The 25824-nt window shown below is 37.9% G+C and overlaps 1 protein-coding gene across 1 annotated transcript in view; it reads left to right on the plus strand.

Annotated features, from left to right (window-relative positions):
* Positions 1 to 10077: 10077 nt before the first annotated feature.
* The window catches only part of LOC125240618, a 329570-nt gene continuing 313823 nt past the window's right edge, over positions 10078 to 25824 (plus strand). Inside the window, exon 1 of the mRNA XM_048148582.1 lies at positions 10078 to 10634. The gene's annotated coding sequence lies outside the window, so the exon portion shown is untranslated. The remainder of the gene's footprint in view (positions 10635 to 25824) is intronic.

Genomic DNA, 25824 nt, shown 5'->3' on the forward strand with positions numbered 1-25824 from the left:
CCGCTGCCCGCCCAATATCAGGGTGCACTCAGGCCTTACATATTTAAATAGACTATTATAATATGAACATAATGTAAAAAAACTGATGTTATTTATGTATGAAACTTATTTATGTATGAAAGGTATTAACCCTTCGAGTCCCAAGCATTTGAACCTCAGAATCTTATCTTCTGTAACACTGACATCATATGATGTCGCTGGGACTCGCAGGGTTAACACACTCGTGTTTTAACGGCTCTCATTGTGTATCAGTCTCATAAATAACTATTACGTTTCGCCGTTTGAGTAACGTATTGTAAAGGACCATGCGCATTTTATATGGATATTTGGGCCGTGAGCGAACACAAATGAAAGATGTACATGATTAGGATTCTTCGTGGCTATACTAGAAAAATCGGTCCTTTAGAGAGAAAACAGTTATACCTAGGGAGACTTCTTCTGTGCCCATATTTAACACTCATCTGGTTTTTGGGATATGCCAACTTTCACCAAAACATTTGCACTTCGTCTATTAGTAAGCATGACAATAATTATATTCCCTGTTCTAAAAATAAGTTCAGAGGATATATATCAATTTCATTCAGTATCTATTTAGAAAACGTCAAGAAACAGATTTTATGGTACTATTTAATTTTGCTATCTCTAACGCCGTGTCTTGCGTGGGCGACGGTCGCGCGACCGTCGCGCGACTGTCGCCGTCGCGTCTCATACTTCCATATCGATAAGGTTTGATTTAGTATGCGTCGCATCGCCGTCGCGCAACTATCGCGCGACCGTCGCCCACGCAAGCCACGGCGTAAGTCAAAGAGTGATTTTTAAGGACAATGTCTTATAGCGGCATGTACAGGGTGGCCCAAAAATACGTTGACAAACGTTTGTATAATTATTTTTCTGTCCTTACACGAATGATTGTCCTGCAAATGAAAATGTGAAACCTTAATAATTTTTGACCAAAAAAATCGAATCTTCTTCAAAATATCCTCCCTTTGCTTTCAAGTACAAACGCAAATATAAGAACAAAAAATTAACGATATGCCGCTGCACCTCTAGTATGACTTTCGTCTAATTTATTGCACGTAGGTATAGCTTGTGAAATATCTTAATTGTTGTAATCAGTAAACAGCCTAGAGTTTTAAGATTAATTACAAACTATAATTTATAGTTTTAAGTTGGGTGAATTTACTTAAGTAGGCTGAAATGTATCGAGCTTATGAATCTGGGAAAAATGTCTTTACACAATTGGTCTACATTGCAAACCTTGCGGAATGGACATGAATGCTGTTGAAATATCCATGGTGTATGTAGAAATATACAATATATATAGGCCCAAAAATATTTTCGGTAACTTCGATATTTATTTATTTTGCAACATTCCCCTATTTTTTGTCAACGTAATTTTGGGCCACCCTGTATAACTTGATAATATTTACACTTTACTATAGGTGTCATCTCTGTTCGCTCGTGGCCCAAAATGCCCATCCTCCTTTTCAAAAACTCATTGCAATGAAATTAATGCACATATATTAAATGCTCGAGGGTAATGAAATACTCAATACAAAATTACAAACATACAAATCGCATCAAAAACTAATGATTTATAAAATTATGAACATTGTTTGTCACGTTTTATGTCATCTGAAATAATTTGTTATCAAGCAGATAAAGTTCGTTTGTCCCTTTCCGACGTATTGGTGTGATAGAAAAGGACAAAGGAACTTTATCGGCTTGATAACTTTAGAGTACGTTTATGGATAAGGGGGTAAAAGTTTCTAATTTTTGACATATCTAAGTAAGAGAAGAGTTGTAACTCCATACATCAGTAAATGCGGGTTATTTGTATAGGCATAGTTAAGTGACATCTAGTGACAATCACGCGTCAATCACGCGATTCACGCGTCAGATAGCGTAAATGATCAGTACCACTACTCGATACTAGGTGGCAACTATGTCTCGTCTGCCAAAAATTTAATATTAGAACAGTTTACAACTTATATTACCAGCAGAAATAATTGAAAACAGAATACTGATTTAATACTATTGTAATATTAGCTAAAAATTGGTAAGCATTAGACTCTTCGTTCGTCGCGACATCTATTGACAAGTAGCAGTACTGATAATTTACGCTATTTGACGCGTGATTGTCGCTAGATGTCGCACTACAAGTAGAAATAACTCGCATTAATTTACTGATGTATGGAGTTACAACTATGGTATAGTCTGGCAAAAGAGTAGAAAATAATAGGGGCGCCACCGTCTATGTAAATCGTATTTATTGCATGTGGCAACTATTTTGACTGATTTTGACATCTTTCAATGAGAACAGTTAAGTATTGCTATGATAAAAAAGTTAGTTCCATTTCTCTTCTTTTTTGCCAAGCTTTAGGACCCCGTACAGCCTATCAAAATAGAAAATAAATTGATAGGGGCGCCACTGTCTATGTAAACCGTTTTGCATGTGGCAACAATTGACTATTGAGTCACTTTTGTATGAGAACAGTAACGCCGTGGCTTGCGTGGGCGACGGCGATGCGACGCATACGAAATCAAACCTTATCGATATGGAAGTATGAGACGCGACGGCGACGGTCGCGCGACCGTCGCCCACGCAAGACACGGCGTAAGTATTGCTATTTAAAAAAAAACATTACTACTGTTATTGTATATTGCCAGACAGTCATTTTATTGCAAGTGACAAAAAACTCACTGTAGATATAGCCTGTCAACCAAATTTTGGCAGTAGCAATGTATATCAAACTAAAGTATGGTATCCCTATGAAACGAACAAAAACCAGCAATGTACGTCGAACAGCCACAGATATATTTTTTTCAAGGGGCTCGCTCCTTCCTTATGAATTAGATAATGTATTAAAAAGGGACGGATATGTGCTAGTTATTTCTCTTTTTGGTAGGGTGAAGATTTCCACAGATAAGATACAAATGACACGCGAATTTCCGTGCGAATGTCCACCGTTTTTAAAACTAGTGTTGCTAGCCCGCGATTTTTCAAATTTGCCGCCTTTTTCTAGTGACAAGATTTGGTTGACGAAGTATAAAAACTCACTATAATAAGCTTTGACAATACCATTGTGAGATAGAGAACAATTTTAATATAATAAAATGTTTATAACCTACACTTTAATGAGACTATTATTTCTATGTAATACTTATGTATGCATATTATGCAAATAACCTAACATTTTATAACTCCCCCGACATAGCGGACCTATTTTCATGAAACATGGCTAAGAACACGCCCGACGCCCGACGAACTCAGCTTTGAAACAAAAAAAAACTATCTAAATAGGTTTATCCGTTTGGGAGCTACGATACCACAGACAGACACACACGCAAACATACAGACAGGCAGACACGTCAAACTTATAACACCTCGTCGTTTTTTTGCGTCGGGGGTTAAAAAGTAATACACTTTTTCCTAGCCTGATAAAAAAGTGTCAAAGATGAGGCTGAAGTGCCAAATAAAGTCTGTTTTCAAAAAGTGTATTGACGTGATATTATATAAATAATAATAAATAATAAATCTTTATTCACTATAAACCTAACAGTATAGTATTACAATATTAATATTATTCTAGGTACAGAAAAACTTATTGTTAGGTTTGTATCAGTTCACCAGGGTCATGCCTCTGTCTCCCGAACTAGGTCGAAACCTGTGACTCGGGAGTCAGCGATTCCTCCGCTGATGGTTACATTATAGATAGTGGTTGACAGAATTCTATCATCAAAACTTAAATCTAAACATGTGTAATTTTTAATGAAGTGTACATTAACTATAGGTATCTTATTTTAAATACATATTTGCAAATATTAGTGACAGTTTGAGAGTTAAATTATTTTAGACAGCTTAAAAGAGTTTCTGTTTCCTGGTACTTTAGTGTTTGTAGCCAGGTTTGTAACTTGAGTTTACACTCATAGCGGTTTAGTTTATAAATTTCTAGCTGTTTATTGATTTTATTATAAATTCTAGCGCTCATTGCTATATACTGGCGACTCGCAAAGACTGTTCGTTGAAGTTCTACTGGACAGACAGTTTGTTTATTTCGTTTTTTGAGAGCCTTCGTTATGATATTGAAATAATGAAGCATGTCATTTGTTCATATAAAAAATAAAACGTATTTAAACATATTTGGAGAAAATATGATTTTGGTCACTTCCACAGGCTTCGAAACAGCGCCATCTAGTTTTAATCCTAAAAGGATGTAATTACTTATATGAAAGTTTATGTAATTTTATAGATATATGTGTGTGTATCATTGACAATATGTATTATTTGCTACAATTATGTTTTATTTTCAGTTACCAATTTTTAAGCCTGCAGCCCTGCACCCACTACTCTTTATGTTAAGCCTGTTGGTTGACTGGTACAGAATGTCTTTAGGCATTAAGTCCGCCATTTGTACTTTATTTGTTACATTATGCAATAAAGTTTAAGTAAATAAATAACCTGTCACTGTAATGTTACAATTTGGATTTCTTTCAACCCCTTTTTGCCAAGAGTGGCATTGAAACTTAGTAGTTCATGTGCTCTGCCTACCCCTTTATGAGATACAGGCGTGATTATATGTATGATTATATGTAAATAATACGCTTGCCAAACATGGAAAATGACCACAAATGTAAAGAGGAAACTAACATCTTGTCAAAGGGGTATAGAACGTAGCATGCTAAACATAAGAAAAATCCAAAAAATACGTCATACAAAAATACGGGAAATCACAAAAGCGATGGATGTAATACCCTATGCGCGAAAGCTGAAATGGAAGTGGGCGGGACACGTGGCACGCCTACAAGATAACAGATGGACTAGAAAAGTATCTTCCTGGAGGGGTCCTATAGGAAAACGTCGCAGGGCACGACCTCACACAAGGTGGGTAGACGACATCATCAAAATCGCTGGCCTGGCCCTTCGTGGATGCAAGTGGCCCAAGACAGAGAGAGATGGAACCGTTTGGAGGAGGCCTATACCCAAACTGGGGTTCTTGCAACAGAACCGAACCATTAAAGATGTAACACTAGATGTATTTACTTGCAAGAAATAAAAGGCTTTTTTTTTTTATGTAAATAAATAAAATAAAAGGCCCATACATTTCAGGGGTACGCTTTTTTGTATAGGCTTTGTCAGTCCACGGTTTACAGTTTATCGATATTCACAGACGGATTCGCATTGGCGTCCGACATTAACTTTTTAATTAGTAGGTAGGCGTGATAATCTGTGGCGTATTTTTTTAAAACCTGTTCTGTTGCCGCGCGGCGGGAGCTAGCCCGTAGCAGGCACTGTTGCGCTTGACAAAGATTATTCGACGTAGATATTCCGATCTACTAATAAAATCCGGGCAGTTTCTTATAAGAATAACACACTGAAAAGCATACTGAGTAATTTTGGGTGTGGGAATAAATTATTAAATATTTTCTTTTTGTTCAACCAATCTTTTTCCCGGCCTAGAGTCTTCTTTCCTGCTCAGTCTTCTCCACTTTGCCCGGTCTTCGGCATCCTGAGGTGTGAGATTGTCTAAATGTTACCTACCTAGTTTATTTTCAAAAGACATCTAACTACAATGATGATATTTATTTTACAACAAAATAGGCTTAAGTGTAGGAAAATAAATATTAAAATCTAGACAGTAATTTCGGTAGTGTGTAACTTGTTAAGGTGGCATTTGTTTGCAGCCCAGCACTCTGATCCATACAAAACCGCGGGCCTAATTGCTGTTTTGTATAGTATTCCTTTGGTCTTAAGCGGCATTTTCTTATCGCACATGAGGCCGGTAAGTTGTCTCCATTTCATCCAGCCTGTAGTGGTTCGGTGAGTGATATCGCTATCTATTTTGCCATCGCTGGACAGCATCGAGCCTAAATATTTAAATTCTGATACTCTGGGTATTGGCGTGTCTCCTATCGTGATTTTGATAGTTTCAGGGTTACTTAAACCATCGAAGATACTGGACATATGTTCGGTTTTCTTTCTACTTATCTTAAGACCGTTGGTTTCAAGCGCTTCTACCCAGGTGTTTAAGTTTTGTTGTAGCTGATTGACGTTGTCCGAGATTAGAACCACATCATCTGCGTAAAGTAAGTTCCACGGTAGCGGCTTTTGACAGTATTTTGTCAAGTAATCTATAGTGGTGTTAAAAAGTACTGGGCTCAGTGTAGACCCTTGATGAACCCCTACTTCTATTTCAAACCTGTCGCCTTTACCTGCAGGGCAAACAATTTGGGTGGTAATTGCGTCATACATGTCTTGTATCAAATATATGTAGAACTCTGGTACTTTTTGCTGCCTGAGCGATTCCCATATAAGATCTCGGGGGATATGGTCAAACGCTTTTTCCAAGTCTATAAATATCATATGCATGTTTTGTTTGTTTGATTTTGCCCTTTCTTGCAGGATACGTATGGTTTGAATTGCGTCTGATATGCTTCTTCCTGGCACGAATCCACATTGATTTGGTGTGTGACTTATGAGATGTTTTAATCTATTATTAATTACCCGCTCCCAGATTTTTAATGTGTGTGACATCAATTTTATAGCTCTATAATTACTACACTCTCGCACGTCTCCTTTACCCTTGTAGAACGGTATGAGGTGACTGTTTCGCCACGCGGCGGGCATTGGTTGTCCCTGAATGAGCTTATTCAGAAGTTGATGTAGCCAAGCCTGACCCTGAATATCCAGATGTTTCCAGACCTCAGTTGGTATTTCGTCTGGCCCTGGTGACCTGTTGTTCTTCATTTGGCTTACGGCTTTCCTTATTTCTTCAAGACCTATATCTGGGACAGGACCTAGTACTGGTTTAGGTGGCAAGTGATTTATTTTTCTGGAGTGTGATATATTTAATAGATTTTTATAGTACTCTGTCCATCGAATGTTAATGTCTCTGTCTTGCGTTAAAAGTTTAGAATTTTGGTCATTTATGTATTTAACCGTTTTTATATCTTTAGTATTGTTATGTCGGGTTTTAGCAATTTTGTGTATGTCTAATTCAGATTTTGCTGATTCTAAATCATTATAAAATTCTTGGCTCGATTGTGCCATAGCGATCGCCACTAGTCTTTTCGTTAACTTTTTCTGCTGTTTATACTTCTCGAAGTCTGTTTGCTCTTTTGTACGTTGCCAGGCTTTGAATAGGTCTTTCTTACGCGCCACAGCCTCTTTCACTTCGGCGTTCCACCAAACTGTTTCCTTATTTGGCCCCTTCTTGCTCCTTGTTCGACCCAGGTGTTGCTCGGCCTTTGCTATACAGACTCCTTGAAAGTTTTCCCACATTTCATTTGGTGTTATGTTTGTGGTATCTGTGGAACTAAGATGATCTTTAAGTATGAACAGTCGACCAGCCGGCTGCTTTAGCGTCTTCCATTTTATTTTAGGTGTCAGTTTTCTGCAAATTTTAATAGGTCTAGGAAGCCTGTAAACCGCGACCAGTAATCTATGTTGAGTGGTGAGCTGCTCTCCTGGGATGACTTTGCAGTCTTTATAGTTGCCTAACTGTGAGCGTCTTGCCATGAAGTAGTCTATTTGGGTGGAGTGACCTCCGCTGTGGTATGTGATTTGATGCACTGCTTTTTTCTTGAAGAAAGTGTTAATTATTGCCATGTCGCTGCTGGAAGCGAATTGGACAATAGTGCTTCCATCACTGTTTTGTGTGCCATAGCCAAAACCGCCGTGCCACCTTTCCGCATTAATGTTGCTTGCACCTACATGGCCATTTAGATCTCCGCCGATGTGTATAGTCTCTTCAGGTGAGATACTCCGTACAAGTGCATTTAGTTCATCCCAGAATGCCTCCTTTTCATTCTTTGTCATCCCGGTTTGTGGCGCGTATGCCGATATGATGTTCAGACACGGCTGGTTATCCAACGCAATTTTTGTTGTAATCAGTCTGTCGCTGGTCCTCTCGACATTTATCAGCCTGTTAGTTAGTCTTTCGGAAAGCACAATCCCAACACCATTTTTACCAGATGTAGTTCCGTTGTAGATGAGTTTGAACCCGTTGCCTATGACCCTGGATTTGGCACCCTTCCACTTAGTCTCCTGCAAGCAGCATGCATCTATTTGTCGTTTTTGTAGAGTATCGGCAAGTTCTGCGCATCTGCCGGTCAAAGAACCTAAGTTCCATGTCGCAAATCGCAAGTGTGTGCATGTGCTGCTTCGACCGTCGCTTATGGGGAACGCCCTAGCCTTTAGTGTGCCTTGATCGTCGCTTAAGGGGGACGCCCTAACTTTTATGCTCTTCCTTTTTGTGCTCTTTTTCATATTTGACGAGGAGATTTTAATGGCTATGATGTTTTACGGCCGGTTGCCACCTGACGCCAAGACACTAGTCCAGCTTACTAGGACTGTGAGCGCTGCCGTTGAACCTTACAGGTTTCTTCCGCCACCTGCTCTTTTACAACTCCGTGCCAGGGGTTGCAACTCCAACATGACCCGGGCACCCTATCATTTAGGGCTGGCTCGATGTTGGGCTTTGCCACTTCCGCCTGTTCCGCCGTTCTGATGGATTCCATCTCCGCCTTCGCAGCCGTTATGGTCTTCACCCGTGACCCTGGGCATGGGTTTCGCGTTATACCCCGCGACACTGGGTCCCTGACTGAACTTCGCCACCTACCCCATTCGGCCTACTGGATTGGGAGGTGCCCACCCCCGCGGCAAGGACGCGCCAGACAGGTGTTGCGACAGTGGGAGATAGAGAAGGTGACTCTTTCTCCCCTGAAGCCGGGTTAATGGTCTCGTAGGTAGGTATCGCCGAGACCAAGGGCCAGTAAAGATTAAATTACAGAACTACAATTATATGAGAATAGGTAGAATGAATGAGTGAATGTTGCGGGATGGAGCGGAAGGAGTAAATGCAAACGACGAGGTATGGATCGTGTGAAAGAGGATATGAGAAAGAAGGAAGTAGGAGCTGAGATGACGAAATATAGAGTGTAATGGAAGATGAAAACGAGTTGTACCGACCCCAAATAACGAGGGATAAGGTTAGGAAGCGCTGGTGGCCTAGCGGCAAAGAGGATCGAGTATTATAGAGAGTTAGTGCTAGTTCAGACACAGCGGAAACCGCTGTGTCTGAACTAGCACTTACTGTCGAAGTAAAATGTGTAATCACAGTGCATAGACTGCCATCTCTTGACACAGGCTTAAAACTTTTGAACCTCAGTTTTGACAATTTGGCCCATATTCTTAGCTTGATTGTTTTAAAATGTCAAATATTAATATTAGCGCCATCTAGCTGAGCGTATACCCTAAAGGTGTAATGCCATCTAGGCCACCGTACCTTTTTCTGTATGGTACTGAGGTACGTTTTTTTCTTAGACTTTATCTGTTTAAATGGAGTTATATACGTCTTTGCTAGCGGTAAGAGCGTGCGACTTTCAATCCGGAGGTCGCGAGTTCGAACACGGCTCGTACCAATGAGTTCTTCTGAATATTTGCCAGTCACTTTTCGGTGAAGGAAAATATCGTGAGGAAACTGGACTAATTCCAATAAGGCCTAGTGACCCTTCGGGTTGGAAGATCAGATGGCAGTCGCTTTCGTAAAAACAAGTGCGTACGGCAAATCTTGGGATCAAAGCGGACCCCAGGCTCCCATGAGCCGTGGCAAATTCCGGGATAACGCAAAGTGGATGACGAAGGGTAGGAAGAAGAAAAAGATAGAAAGTTCCAAACGTGTAAATAGTTACAGTTTTTCACCTATTTTTGCAGAGTGTAAAATTATCCCCGCACTCAAAACCCTAGGGAATATAAATATAACTTACAAAAAGCCATTGCCGCCCAGAGAGAGAGTATTTGCAACTTATAGGACATGACATGACTATTATGTATATATGAAATATTTAAAAGATTATTAATAATCCGATTGTGGATCCGCTGCTTTTTCGCGACTCGCTGAGTTATGGAGTATATTATATTCAATATAAGTACTGACTCATAATGGGAAGAAAACCAGTAGAAAATTTGGAGGCATTGTTAAAAATAATACGCAAAGAAACTATGGTAAGATAATAATGTACGGAGGGAAACCGTACTCCGTACTCTGACAATAATAATGTTTGATAAACGTTTTAAGGCGTTTTAAAAAGCTAATGTCTGGTAGCAACTACACACAATGGCTTTATCTAAGGCACTGGGGTCTAAGCTAGATTCTTTACCTAGTTACACTGTCTGTGCCAGCATTATTCTATGGCCGCACGGCGCCGTGCGCTCCGATAGCGGACCAACCACGGCCGCTCGCTCGCTTCGCCATTTTTCTCCAGCCAGTCCTGTTATAACCGCCGCACGGCCCGCCCGTACGCGACATGGCAGCTCACGACAAAGCGATCGTGCTCATTTTCAACCCATCGAACCCCTTTAAAAATTAAAAAAAAAACCATAATAGAACGCCAACAGTGGCCAGTGACTTTAATCCAGATTTCAGTGAAGTTTACCAGTGTTGAAGCAGTTTTGAAAAGTTCTGTTGCAATTTTAGTCCGCCTAAAACTTGGGCCGTGATACAAAAGAGGTTGGTTTTCGATTGTAAATGTTGGACGGAGGTTTGTTTTGAATTATAAGTGGCACTTTCGATTTGGACTGGACGTTACTTTGAGTGGCGCAAAGCTGGCGGTAGTCCGTGGAAACTTGACAGGTGAGCGATCTGATCTAATTTGAAAATGGAATACGTTTTGAATTCGGAAAAGTTAAGCGTTGAAACGAAGCATGCTAGGGGTAACGGTTAAATTCTGATTAAGATGTTTTGCGCTGCGAGTGTTGATGGCGTTTTTAGGCTGTAAGCGGCTATGGCGATTACTATTTTAATTGCTTTTTACGTGCTGTTGAAACCTTGGTCAATCAGGCCTAAGGACAATCTGCGGATGTTTTTATGTACTTCAGGTTTCTGCCTTAGAATTATGGTTTCTGCTGTGCTTTATGATTTTACAAAAAAACATATATTTTTAATGTGCAAAAATAGCAATAGATATATTTTAGATATAAGCTACAATCTATATATTTAGATTACTAAACTGTCTACAATATCTACTCAAATAAATTATCTATTTGAAATTTGAATTATTTAGTATTACTTACACTGAAGATAATCCTTATATTTTATGTACCTACTAGTAAATCGTAAAACCCGTATAACAATTGGGTATTTACAATATAATCGGATTTAATGTGTGTTAGTCCACTTAGTCCCCATCAACCCCAGCCAGGGTCTCTAATAACCCCGCCCGCGCGTGACAAGTACATAAATGTTTGACAGGTGGTTAAGGGAACCTATATTCTATTCTATATTTTTAGGTACTTAAAAAACGTAAATAAATAATTTTCACTTTTTCGGGTAGTTACAAAATATGTCGGTTAAACCAACCAAATCATTCAGTCATTATCACACTGTTCCTCAAAGTTAAACAGCAGTAAGACTATTATGCATTCCATACGTACTTACTTATAGGTCTGGTATAGGTCTCTTTAGCCACCGAAGACGTTGCTATCAACCTCCCCACAACACATGATTTACTGGACGCTGCTACAATCATCTGCAATTAGGGCTGCCATCTCGAATTTCGGAAAACCCGGACAAAGATTCAGAAAACCCGGACATTTCGCGTAAATCCCATTTTTTCCCCGGACGAGTCCGAAAATAATATTTTTAAAAAACAAGACCTGTAATTTTCATCCATTTATTCTTTTAATTTCACACAATGTGTAATTTGCAATAAAAAATAACAAAAACAAAACAACTTTTCTTACAAAAAAATAAAATTTGTCTCTTTTTAGAATTACGTACCACAAAGGTACACAACCCTTACGCCGTGTCTTGCGTGGGCGACGGTCGCGCGACCGTCGCCGTCGCGTCTCATCGCGTCGTCTACTTCCATATCGATAAGGTTTTTTTTCGTATGCGTTGCATCGCCGTCGCGCGACCATCGCGCGACCGTCGCCCACGCAAGCCACGGCGTTATGGTGCGACGACTCGACTATGTCTGTCTGTCACATTACTACTACTTCTGCTATCGATTTGAAATTTGGAGTAGAACATTATTAACCGCTATAAAGTATTATTTTATTTTATTTTTCAATATTAATTATAGAAAATGGCGAAACTAAAAGGGGGGCAAACTGTAAATTTCAAGTTACTAGGTCAAGTGTCAACGATACCCGTTAGAAAGAGCTCTAATTGTACATATAAAAACTATTTTTTATAATTTTTTTGTTGAAAGAAAATTGTTTTGAGGGAAAATGTAAAAAAATCCGCCCCCTTTACCTCTGAAGTTTACCAACGATATATTAAAATTTAACGAAACATTGGCTTTATGTTCAATATTACAGGAAAAATAAAATCGTGTCAAAACGTGACAAAAAGCTTTTCAGATTTCAGCTTTCAATTTTACCACCCTATAGTACTTCAAAATTATACAAGATTTTACGTAAAACGTTATCTTTCAAATAAAGTAAAAACTGACGAAATCGGTTAACATTATAAAGAAATTATCTCTGAAAGGTGGCCAAGAGCGTGTCGGGCTACGCTCAGTGTAGGGTTCCGTAGTTTTCCGTATTTTTCTCAAAAACTACTGAACCTATCAAGTTAAAAATAATTTTCCTAGAAAGTTTTTATAAAGTTCTACTTTTGTGATTTTTTTCATATTTTTTAAACATATAGTTCAAAAGTTAGAGGGGGGGGGGACATCCTTTTTTTCCTTTAGGAGCGATTATTTCCGAAAATAAGGCCGGTTTTTTATTACGTGTAGATTTCGCTGATAATTTTTTTAAAGTATATGTACTTAAATTCAATGAGGTGCTTCCTTACATGTAAAGTGTCCGGGTTTTCCCCGGACACTTCTTGACACCCCGCCCGGACGGACCCCGGACGGCCTCCAAACTAGGACAAATCCGGGGAAACCCGGACGGATGGCAGCCCTATCTGCAATAGATGTCGTGGCCAATGATGACGTACTTACTACAATTTTCTTTTCATTGACAGAATATACAAGTTTTTTCAAAGTAGTGACGAAATACATAACCAGCCGCGTAGCGTCTGTGGTTGCCGCCCGGGGCCAATCACCAATTTTGCCGATATGCCGCCCCCTTATGATCAACATATCTAGATTATTTGGTCCTCTGATTTGGTCGATTATAAGTGCGAGTTATGCTATCGTTGTAAGGGCTCCGTACACCACAAGAAGGGCTTAAGCGCCTCGTTTTTTGAAGGCACTTAAATCATTTTTGGGAATAATGGATATTCTGAACAATTTCTAAAAAACGAAACGGAAATTAATTTAGGTAGACTTCAAGAGATTTGGTAACTCCTTTCAGCGGCAGAGAGTGAAATTTGAGTTTTTTTTCTTTTAAGTCCAACTTACGCTTGACTGTAGATTTATAATAATAGGCTTTCCTGTGTAATCCATAGATTGAAGGCTATCTCGTGTATTATTTTTGTGCATTTTTTACCTATTTTCTTAAATTACTTGAAAATGACTAAAAATTATTTAAGAAAATATTTTAGAAATACTTATAAAAAGTTCTTTCATTTGATAAAATGTAACACAATATAGTTTGAAAAACTTTTATTTTTAATTTTCATTTTTATCAACCAAAAGTGACCCCTACAATTAAATTTTCTTAATTTAAATTGCTTGTCCGTCTTTGGGTCACATACGTGTGCCAAATTTCAAGTTAATCGGTTCAGTAGTTTTGAAGAAAATTGGCTGTGACAGGCGGACAGACAGACGCACGGGATCCGTTTTTCCTTTTTGAGGTGATCCAAACCAATAGCTTTTGTCTTTTGTTCCTAGTTCCTACTAAAGAAGACGGTCAACCAAATCTTGGTACTAAAAAAACGGCAAATTTGAAAAGTAGAGGGCTCAGCGGCTAGTTATTAATTTCTTGAAACGCGTGCCTTCCTAAACCTTGACGTTGGCGGAATCATCGACGAACCATATCCTGACACTTCAAAAAAATATTGAAAATATAGGGGCGAAGGTTAAATTCCCATAGAAAATTTAAATTTCGCGCCTTTTTAGGGTTCCTTACCAAAAAGGTACAAATAAAAGGCCCTTATGGTGCGACTCTGTCCGTCTGTCTGTCACATTATTTAATATCTCGAGAACTACTTATGCTATTAAACATGCTTTTAAATTTGCAATACTTATGAAATCCGTTAATCTTGTAGAGACTGAATTGAAAGTATATTTTTTAAAATTTAAATACAGAAAATGGTCAAAACAAAAGGGAGGAAGACTACAAATTTCAAATTTACTAGGGCAAGTGGGTTATCGTTAGAAAGAACTCAAACTATACATATCAGAACTATTTTTTTCATAATTTTTTTGTTGTGGAGAAAAACTGTTTTTGGAAAAAAATGTGAACTTTTTTTTTACTTTATGAAAAAATCCTTCCAGATTTACATTTTCAATTTGAACACTCTTGCGGATATTAATTGTACCTGTATTTTTTACAGAATAAAAATGAAAGTGTTTGCTTTCAAAGAGAGGAAAAATGGTTAAAATCGGTTCACATAATAATCAATTATCCCATAAAAATTATCCTCCATACTATCTCGCACACATTAGTTTACTTAATTTGCCGAAAGATATCGCTGTACGTTGAATCATTTCCTACATCACGTTTTTCCTGACATAATGAGGTCGCTTCAGGAGCGTCCTTACATGTCGTAAACTATTTAAGTCCAATCGTGATTATCTTTGGACGTTGTCTAACAATAAAATTGTATATTAAAATATTACTTATGTGGGAATTGAGTCTTGCGGGATTTAGTCAAGTTTGTACTTTTGTACAGTTAAATGAATACCATTTGATGATTCAACTATTGAAAGTTTGTAGGGAACCCTCGGTGGGCGAGTCCAACTCGCACTTGGCCGGCTTTTTAGGGTTCCGTAGCCAAAATGGCAAAAACGGAACCCTTATAGTTTCGTCATGTCCGTCTGTCCGTCTGTCCGTCTGTCCGTCTGTCCGTCTGTCACAGCCGATTTACTCGGAAACTATAAGTACTACAGTGATGAAATTTGATGGGAATATGTGTTGTATGAACCGCTACAAAATTATGACACTAAATAGTAAAAAAAAGAATTGGGGGTGGGGCCCCCCATACATGTAACTGAGGGATGAAAATTTTTTTTTCGATGTACATACCCGTGTGGGGTATCAATGGAAAGGTCTTTTAAAATGATATAAAGTTTTCTAAAAAACATTTTTCTTAAAGTGAACGGTTTTTGAGATATCAGCTCTCAAAGTCGTAAAAAGTATGTCCCCCCCCCTCTATTTTTATAACTACGGGGTATAAAATTCTAAAAAAAATAGAGGTGATGCATGCTAATTAACTCTTTCAACGATTTTTGGTTTGATCAAAGTATCTCTTATAGTTTTTGAGATAGGTTGATTTAACTGTAATTTTGGTTAAGTTATTGGTTTATTATATTTGCTGCTACGGAACCCTTTGTGCGCGAGCCCGACTCGCACTTGGCCGGTTTTTTAGTGCTAAAATTTGGTTGACCGTCTAATATTACTCAGTGGCCTTAGCACTAAGCTAAAGTATTATTGTTTACTTACGCACATAACATACGAGAAATATTTCAAACTTGGAACAAAACTATTCAACATTCATATTCAAAAACCGGCCAAGAGCGTGTCAGGCCACGCTCAGTGTAGGGTTCCGTAGTTTTCCGTATTTTTCTCAAAAACTACTGAACCTATCAAGTTCAAAACAATTTTCCTAGAAAGTCTTTATAAAGTTCTACTTTTGTGACTTTTTTCATATTTTTTAAACACATGGTTCAAAAGTTAGAGGGGGGGGGGGCACGCACTTTTTTTTCCTTTAGGAGCGATTATCTCCGAAAATATTAATATTATCAAAAAACGATCTTAGTAAACCCTTATTCATTTTTAAATACCTATCCAACAATATATCACACGTTGGGATTGGAATGAAAAAAAATATCAGCCCCCACTTTACATGTAGGGGGGACCCTAATAATTTTTTTTTTTCCATTTTTTATTTTTGCACTTTGTTGGCGTGATTGATATATTATACATATTGGTATCAAATTTCAGCTTTCTAGTGCTAACGGTTACTGAGATTATCCGCGGACGGACGGACGGACAGACAGTCATGGTCATGGCGAAACTATAAGGGTTCCTAGTTGACTACGGAACCCTAAAAATGCTTAAAATAGACACTTACCCAATTTGACAATAAGTGAATTGAATATCAATCCACAGATCAAATGTAATATTTTCCTATTATAAATTAAACTTAGCACTAAGAAGTAAAAATTGCAGTTGTTAAAATTGAAACTTCGGAACAAAATGACGAATTTTGTTTGCTCAACTCAAGTAATCATGTGTCGTAAGTACAAAAATATAAAACTCCATTCATTACAAAGTAAGGCTTAACAGTATGAAGTTAAGGTGTTTTGTCGTGTAATATAGCTGCCGCTTAAGCTCTTTCGCCATAGTTCTTCGAACATTCGCCTATAGTTCGTGGAAGCTCGGCAGCGTGCGGCCGCTCGCGCCCCCGCCCCGCGTCCCTCGCAGCCGTGGTGTGGTCATGTATGGTGTATTCGGCGCCAGCACAAAACAGAGAATTGGCGCGTTTCACAGCTACATAACCAAGTGCAAGTGGTCCAAGTGGATCTGTCACAGAGCGACATCTATCTTTAATCTTCTTATTTGGTCATTTGATGTTTTGATTTATTCTCAATTGGCTTAAGGAGCCTTTTGAGGGTAGATTTTGTTTGCATTTATTTAAATTCCTAAAGATATACACTATATTATAAATGTACAGTCATTAAAACACTTGAAATGGGATATTTTAACTATTTTTTTATTCCATGGGAGCTAAATTACAACTACCTACTCCCAATCGCTCCTTCTATTCGAAATTCGAATGCCCCGTCAAGTGTTCATTCTCCTTGACGTTTATCTATTATACTATTATATATTCTGTGATTCTAAATTCAAATCGGGGACCAGTCACCGAACATCAAATGCTGCTGTAAAATTCCGTATATGAAACCTCCTATTCAATCAGGTTCAAACTACCAAAATACAGTTGGAACATGAATATCGAATATCGAACTGTTATTTTAGTCCACTACCAAATAATACCACCGTCTCTATAGTCTGGCAAACCCATTTCGTCCGTAACAATAGAGTAAAGAACGTAGCCATCAGCAAACCTCCGGTTTCAATGTTATAGTTGAAAGGGAATTGGCAATAGTTATTTGTTATACAAGGGGGCAAAGTTGTTTTTTAATACACGAGAAGTAAAATACATTTGCACCCGAGTGTAACACATAACTTTTCCCCTCACTATAGCGAGGAAACTACAACGCAAAAAATGCGTTTATCACTGCTTCCAGTAGTTCCACAGGTGGTAAATCATTTTAATTACTAGATTCACCTACTTTTATCAATTTTAAAGCAATTAATTTGACTAGTGGATAAAATGCGTTTTTACCCGCTGGTATTAAAGGACAAAACACGTGTTTCCGAGCTAGTGAGGGAAAAGTCGTTGAATGAAAAAATATTTGTTATAGTAACATAAAATACTCATGATAAGAACAAAATTAAATAATCTTTACTATTACCAAGGACAGTTTATATAGAATTTATAATACAATTTTCATACTAAGAATCGTGCCTCATTTTTTAGCACCACCTATTATTAAATATTATCATAACTACACTGATGTTGCCTAATTTTTTTTTTAAATGTGTATTCATATTCATATTCATATTCCTTCATATTCATTGATATTGATGTGATATCATCATATTAATACACAATACATTTCTGTCTGTCTGTCTGTGTGTGTCTGTCTGTGGCATCGTAGCTCCCAAACGGATGAACCGATTTAGATTTAGTTTTTTTTTTGTTTGAAAGCAGAGTTAGTCGGGAGCTCGGGAGTGTTCTTAGCCATGTTTCATGAAAATCAGTCCAGTATGTCGCGGGTTTTTCAAAATTTTAATTTGGTGGTTATAATATTTCGTCTATAAGCGTTGGTAGCCTAGCGGTAAGTGCGTGCGACTTCGAACCCCGGCTCGCACCAATGAGTTTTTCGGAAGTTATGTGCGAAATGTCATTTGATATTTGCCAGTCGCTTTTCGGTGAAGGAAAACATCGTGAGGAAACAGGACTAATTCCAATAAGGTCTAGTTACCCTTCGGGTTGGAAGTTGGAAGGTCAATGGCAGTCGCTTTCGTAAAACTAGTCCCCACGCCAAATCTTGGGATTAGTTGTCAAAGGCCCGACACGATTTACGATATCGTAAACGATCGTGTGTGGCTGCGCTTTCGTTGCGACCGATCGTTCACGGTATCTGTCCGATCGATCGAAGCGATGAATCGTACCGTGAATGTGGGGCTTTAGAAACTTTTGACGTCTCTATTCTCTATTACATACTACCAAAGATATATGTAACTCCGTATAGACAGATAAAGTCTAAGAAAAAAACGTACCTCAAAACCATACAGAAAAAGGTATGGTGACCTAGATGGCGATACACGGGGACGCTCGGCTAGATGGCGCTAATATTAATATTTGACATTTTAACACATATCAAGCTAAGAATATGGACCAAATTGTCAAAACTGAGGTTCAAAAGTTTTAAGCTTGTTTCGAGAGATGGCAGTCTATGCACTGTAATTACACATTTTACTTTGACGCCGTGTCTTGCGTGGGCGACGGTCGCGCGACCGTCGCCGTCGCGTCTCATCGCATCGTCTACTTCCATATCGACAAATGTTTGATTTCGTATGCGTCGCATCGCCGTCGCGCGACCATCGCGCGACCGTCGCCCACGCAACCCACGGCGTCAACAGTAACTCTCTATAATACTCGATCCTCTTTGATACTACGTAGTACGTAACATACCTACGTGATCTAATCTAAAAGTTTAGCACATGGATTTGAGACTTCATCAAGTACAAAATGAGTTAAGTTTAGGTAAATTATCTAACGAGAATCTCCTGAAAACTATTTTGTTATTTTGGGATAGGTTAGGTATAAGGTCGGCAACAGTCAGTTTTAAAATTCAAAATGATAATCTTTTCTTAAAAAATCAGATTGTCCCTCTTGCCGTGGAGACCACTGGCTGCTGGTGCGCAGAGGCCAAAGGTTTTATTGGGGAATTGGGCGGGAGGCTGTGCGAGCGTGGTCACGACCCTCGCTCCGGGTCGTTCCTGTTGCAAAGGTTGTCCATCGCGGTTCAACGTGGCAACGCGGCGAGCGTGTTGGGCTCCTTTGCGTCGGGAGGGACTCTGAGTGGATTTAGTTAGTAAGTAGGTTAGGTTATTCCTAGTATTATTTGTAATTTTTAATTTATTTAGTTGGTGGAATTATGTGTAATTGTTAGTAATTAAGGATTTATTGTATTAACTTTTAATTAATTGAATAAATATTTTTAAGTAACTAAAAAAAAAAAATCAGATCGAGTGCACGGAGTTCCATACAGTTTCGCGACTGTCCGCACACACTCTTGTTTTTTAAGATTATGAATTTTCAGATTGATCTGACAGATTGCATACAAGTATTTTTTTAAGATTATGAATTTTAAGACTGTGTGTGGCGTGCCTTATACAATAGGGAACTTGACTGTTCTTAAAATAATAGTACATTACGTTACAAGTGTGTAAAAAAGGAAGTGTTTTATGATATGTACGACCGAAGGGAGTGTTTTAAATCGATACGAGTTACGAATTTCCTTTTCGCACGTGTATAGTGCGTTCATTATATGCCAGGTCGAAACTTCGGAGGCTAATCTGTACTGAAAAACGTCGTACGATACACGTGCGAAAAGGAAATTCGCAACTCGTGTCGATTTAAAACACTCCCTTCGGTCGTGTTTTAATTTATCGCCACTCGTATCCAACTTCCTTTTTTACGCACTTGTATCGTAATGTACTATTATACTATGCACGAAATAAAGCATAGATAATTGTTGGAAATACATGGACATAAGTTATTTTTTAATCGATTTTCTATTTAATAAGTCAGGTAGAAATATATAAAGTAACCGTAACCGTAAGTGACCGTGACGTCACTCAATTTGATTTCATATTAATTCCATATTAGCACACCGTTCAAATTCGTTTTGACAGTTCTTAAAAAGAAGCTGATTTGACTAGGACGCAAGTAGCCTATAACCTCCTTGCACCTTGCGTTATTTTTCTGTTATATCCACTCTGTTTTTGTCTACTTTTTTTAAATGGAATATTTTTGTTAAATTTTATGTCAATGTAAGTAACCAAGTTGTTATGTCGTATCTGGCTAGGGTTTCTGATTTCTCGACCTATTAGAAGTCTCGAGTTTCGAGAAATCTCGAGCCCAAAGTCTCGAGTCTTCTCGAGTCTCGAGTCTTTTTTTATGAATGGTAAAATTTTGATAAAATAATAAACAACAATATGATTAGTAGTTTTTATTGCACCACACTATTATAAAAAATGCGTAAGAGCAATAAAAATCTTCTTTGAAATAAACATAAATCAAATTTTAACAAGAAAACTACAATTATAGTCTTGAAAATAATACCTAATCCTTTAACTTCCCCGCCTGTGCACGGGTTAAGTAAATTAAAATGTCATGTATTAAATCATAATGTCATTGAAATTAAACGTTTAAAATAACTTCTTCCTCGTTTCCTCATTGCCGAGGATCGCGACCACAAGTAGCGTGTCTCCATTGAACGCGGTCATAAGCCATGTGGACTGCACAGTATACGCTGTCGCCACACGATTTCTTCACACAGTCAGACCATCTCTTACGAGCCCCACCCCAAGAATGTTTACCATTAATTCGCCATGTTATGCATTGGTGCTCTCATAATGTGTCCGAAAAACTGAGGGTCGCTCTTGGCATATTTTGGAGAGCCGTGTGGTGATATTCAGTTCTTGCAAAATAGAGATGTTTGTTAGCTCTTCTAGCTTTTCAAGTTATACTCGTAGCAGTCTTCGCCAGCACCACATCTCAATAGCGTCAATCTTAGCCACATCAAAACTTTTCAGGGTCCAAGTTTCGGCACCATACATAAATATCGAAATTATCGAGAAGACAAGAGATCGAAATAATTGCACTTTATTTTGACGTCGGATTCCTCTTTTCTTCCAAATCTTGTCGAAGTTAGCATAGCACTCTTCGCAGGTTATCAATGACCCAAGATACAAACGCGCTGACTTTTTCGTAATGACGAATTGCTTTTAAATAACACGAGGCTGTCAAAACTAGCCAAAGTCGCTGCTAGCTTACGTTGGAATGAGAGGTTAGATCGCTTTATCTCGTTATAATTTATGGCCGCCGTTCGACACCGTCCCCACCGCCTCGCGATGAGACCGGGCAGAAGGTAAAAAGTTGCATTTCACTTCAGGTCGTACTTTACATTCGGGCCTCGAGACGTCTCGAGTACCTGTCATTTTTTTCTCGTCTCGAATGAAGCCGAAATTCTCGAGAAGTCTCGAGTTCGAGACTCTCGAGCAGAAACCCTATATCTGGCACATATCAAAATACACATTAAGAAGTAGTAAAGGTTGCGAAACATTCAGTCGAATTGAGAACCTCCTCCTTTTTTTGAAGTCGGTTAGTAACTAAATTACAGTAAGAGATAAGACACTGGTTTCTTAGAAATAGTTATTTGTTATACAAGGGGGCAAAGTTGTATTTTAACGCCGAGTGTGGAATTGAAAAACGAGCAAGTGAAAGGATTCTATAGTTAAACCACGAGCGAAGCGAGTGGTTCGAGAATAGAATCCTGAACTTGCGAGTTTTTTAACACACGAGAAGTAAAAAACATTTGCACCCGAGTGTAACACAAAACTTTTCCCCTCACTATAGCGAGGAAACTACAACGCAAAAAATGCGTTTATCACTGCTTCCAGTAGAACTACTGGTGGTAAATCATCTTTATTACTAGATTCACCTACTTTTGTCAATTTTAAACCAGTTAATTTGACTTTATTCAAGGTCACATTACTTTACCCACTAGTGGATAAAATGCGTTTTTACCCGCTGGTATTAAAGGACAAAACACGTGTTTCCGAGCTAGTGAGGGGAAAAAATAAATGTATTTGGCCTAAAGAACATTCCCTTAACGACAGTGGGACGTTTTGCCGACCCTTGACACGAATAGGCCTATTGAAATATTTTTCGAGTAAAAAGCCTTAGAAAACCAGCCACAGAAACCTCTCAAATGACACAATCGGTGTTGTTTTATTAACCGACTTCAAAAAAGGAGGAGGTTCTCAATTCGACTGAATGTTTTTTTTTTATTTTTTTTATTTTTTTGTATGTATGTTCCTCGATATCTTCGAGAATTGTGGACCGATTTTCAAAATTTTTTTTTGATCGAACGGGTATAACCCCGAGATGGTCCCATTGGCACCAAGTCAAGGTCTGATGATGGGATCCTGGAGAAATCGAAGGAACTCTTCAAATGTTATAGGCACATGTAATGTTTTTAGTGTATTTTTCAAAGGTAAACCAGTATTTACGCCTGATGGTAATAATTTTATGTGGCTGAGCTGATGATGGAAGGTCAACTCCTCAATGGTTAGGAGTTAAAGGATAATTCTTTCACTAGTGTACATGTATTCGGACTGATACGTATAATATCAATAGGAACCACTAAAAAAAATCAACAAATAAATAAACTTTTTAACAAAAAATAAAACCGCCTTCAAAAATAAGCGCGTTACAAAACACGGAGAAACTAAAAAGCAAAAAATAATAAACCTTTGAATTCAGATTTCTTATCGTATTGCAATATGTCTCACGGAAGTTTAACGTGTATAATCTAAACATCCAAATTATAAACAAATCAATTATTTTTGGAGTCGGTGCCAGCCTGCGTATGGTTGGGTGGGGCAAACAGGCAATAGCAAGGCGACGAACAGGTCTGGTACCGACTGCAAAAATAATTGATTTGTTTATAATTTGGATGTTTAGATTATTGCAATACGATAAGAAATCTGAATTCAAAGGTTTATTATTTTTTGCTTTTTAGTTTCTCCGTGTTTTGTATCGCGCTTATTTTTGAAGGCGGTTTTATTTTTTGTTAAAAAGTTTATACAAAGGAAATTCCGCCAGTCCGTTGCCGAAAATACAGCTGTTTTTTAGGGTTCCGTAGTCAACTAGGAACCCTTATAGTTTCGCCATGTCTGTCTGTCCGTCCGTCCGTCCGTCCGCGGATAATCTCAGTAACCGTTAGCACTAGAAAGCAGAAATTTGGTACCAATATGTATATCAATCACATCAACAAAGTGCAAAAATAAAAAATGGAAAAAAATGTTTTATTAGGGTACCGCTACATGTAAAGTGGGGGCTGATATTTTTTTTTTCATTCCAACCCCAACGTGTGATATATTGTTGATAGGTATTTAAAAATGAATAAAGGTTTACTCAGATCGTTTTTTGATAATATGAATATTTTCGGAAATAATCGCTCCTAAAGGAAAAAAAAGTGCGTGCCCCCCTCTAACTTTTGAACCATTAGTTTAAAAAATATGAAAAAAATCACAAAAGTAGAACTTTAAAAAGACTTTCTAGGAAAATTGTTTTGAACTTGATAGGTTCAGTAGTTTTTGAGAAAAATACGGAAAACTACGGAACCCTACACTGAGCGTGGCCCGACACGCTCTTGGCCGGTTTTTTTTCACAGAATGTTCGAAATTCAAATTATTCGTATAGGGAAAAGGTCGTAGACCTATCAGCAGGGCTAAGATGGACGGCTGTCATTTGTCATCATGTCTGCCCAAGTAACAATTTCTGGTCCTATAGTGGTCGAGAGCACCAAATTAAATCACATTAAATAGTCCTATAAATAGTCTATATTGGTACTGTAGAGCCGATTTGGCGCAATTATGCAGCCATTTAGTGATATAATAGGGCTATAGCAGTATCATCCGTGACGTTTAAGGTCTATAATGGTGATGTGATGATGACTATTGTGCTAATTTGTTGACATAGAGGACACAGTAACGCTATTATAGTATCAATTTATGCTATAGTAGCATTTGAGATTCCGTTATACAGGTTTTTTGTTCTGTAATAGCAGTTGCCGTCCCTTTTAATGCGAATGAATGAAATTTCTAAAATAATTTAATGTGTGTAATATTTAACAAAAACTGTTCTAAACGAGGAACTTTATGAAAAGTGGCGTGTGAACTTGTGAAGTTTAGTGTCAATCAAAATAATTTGGATTTCGTATAATTCCATCATTACTGCAAAAAGGTATGCGATGGAAATTTTACCGTTAAAAGAATATTAGTTTAATGGAGTATTTTAAGTGCGCCCTCGATTTATACCTGTTTTGAATAAAATAAATAAATATAATTTAATACAATAAAATTATTGGCACCATAGTTTCTACTATGGATCCAAGAAGTAAAACATACGCTTTTATAGTTCGACTATGTCACTTATCATACGCATTCACTGCCATAAGCCCGCCATTGTGGATTCAATTAGGGTTGCATGAGACTTTAACTATGATCCAGTTTAACTTATAAGTTCTTTATATAGAAAACAATACTTGTTTTCAATGTTTTACTATAGAAAGATCTTCTAAACAGTTTTTTTTTTATAAAAAATATAGTAAACTCAGCTATAACGCTATTGTGTTTTAAAAGAGATACCGAAACCATTATTCCACAGTTCTGTGATATAAAAGAGTAATTGTGACGTATACGGCGATGAGATATAAAAGGCATTAGAAAACGACTATTAACGCTTTTCAAAGCTATATAAATGTATCCTGAAATAGTATTTTATGCAACAGGCGTTTAAAGGAGGTCAAAAAAGACGAGTGGCGTGAGTAACAATTTGAGGCGAAGCCGAAAATTGTTATTGAGACGCCACGAGTATTTTTTTGACTCATTTAAACACCGTTGCATACAATACTTTTTCTACGACCATGCACTTAGTTTTTAATAGTTTTCTTGAATAAATTTCGTGAAATTCACACTGTTTCCTGTATTTTGATTCAAAGGTTTGCACTGTCAGCTCGGCTGCGCAAAGCCTTCCCGCGCACGCCCGCAGTGTCGTTATAAGGCGTTGCCATGGTTACAGAGCCAAACAATGCGTTTTCAGTTTTTTCGATACTGCGCGCATGCGCGGAAAGCCGGCGGACGCTGGCTTTGGGGAATAGACCTTTATGTAGGGTTTTAAAGATCTGTGCACGACCCTGTAAATGACGAATAACAGTTCGGGAGTAGAAAAACTTCATTATACAGCAAAATAGCTCTATAATGGTATTCATATCACTACTACAGTGTTAAATACTGTAGCAGTGTTTTCCAAAGCCACTATATCCCAAAATAGTGGTATAGTTAGGTTTTAATTTCTGTTAAAATACGACTACTAAAAATACTATAAGCGGCTTGTTGGGAACCTTAATAGCGCAAATTGATAGCATAACAGTGATTCCTAACACTATTATACAATAATATTGTTCTTTAGTAGGTTATTTGATCCTGTTATAGACCAGGCCTATAGCGGCTGTATAAAATGGTGATATAAACGTTTACATCACTTCCTAATAGCACCTTTTAGCTGTATAACACAACAACTATAGCGGCTTGTCGGGAACCTTAATAGCGTAAATTGATTGCATAACAGTCATTTCTAACACCATTATATAATAATATTGTTCTATAGTAGTCATATTTGATCCTGTTATACACCAGGCCTATAGCGGCTCTATAAAATGGTGATATAAACGTTTACATCACTTCCTAATAACACCTTTTAGCTGTATAACGCAACAACTATAGCGGCTTGTCGGGAACCTTAATAGCGCAAATTGATTGCATAACAGTGATTTATA

The sequence above is a fragment of the Leguminivora glycinivorella genome, chromosome Z, assembly GCF_023078275.1.
Source record: "Leguminivora glycinivorella isolate SPB_JAAS2020 chromosome Z, LegGlyc_1.1, whole genome shotgun sequence".
Lineage (NCBI taxonomy): Eukaryota > Metazoa > Arthropoda > Insecta > Lepidoptera > Tortricidae > Leguminivora > Leguminivora glycinivorella.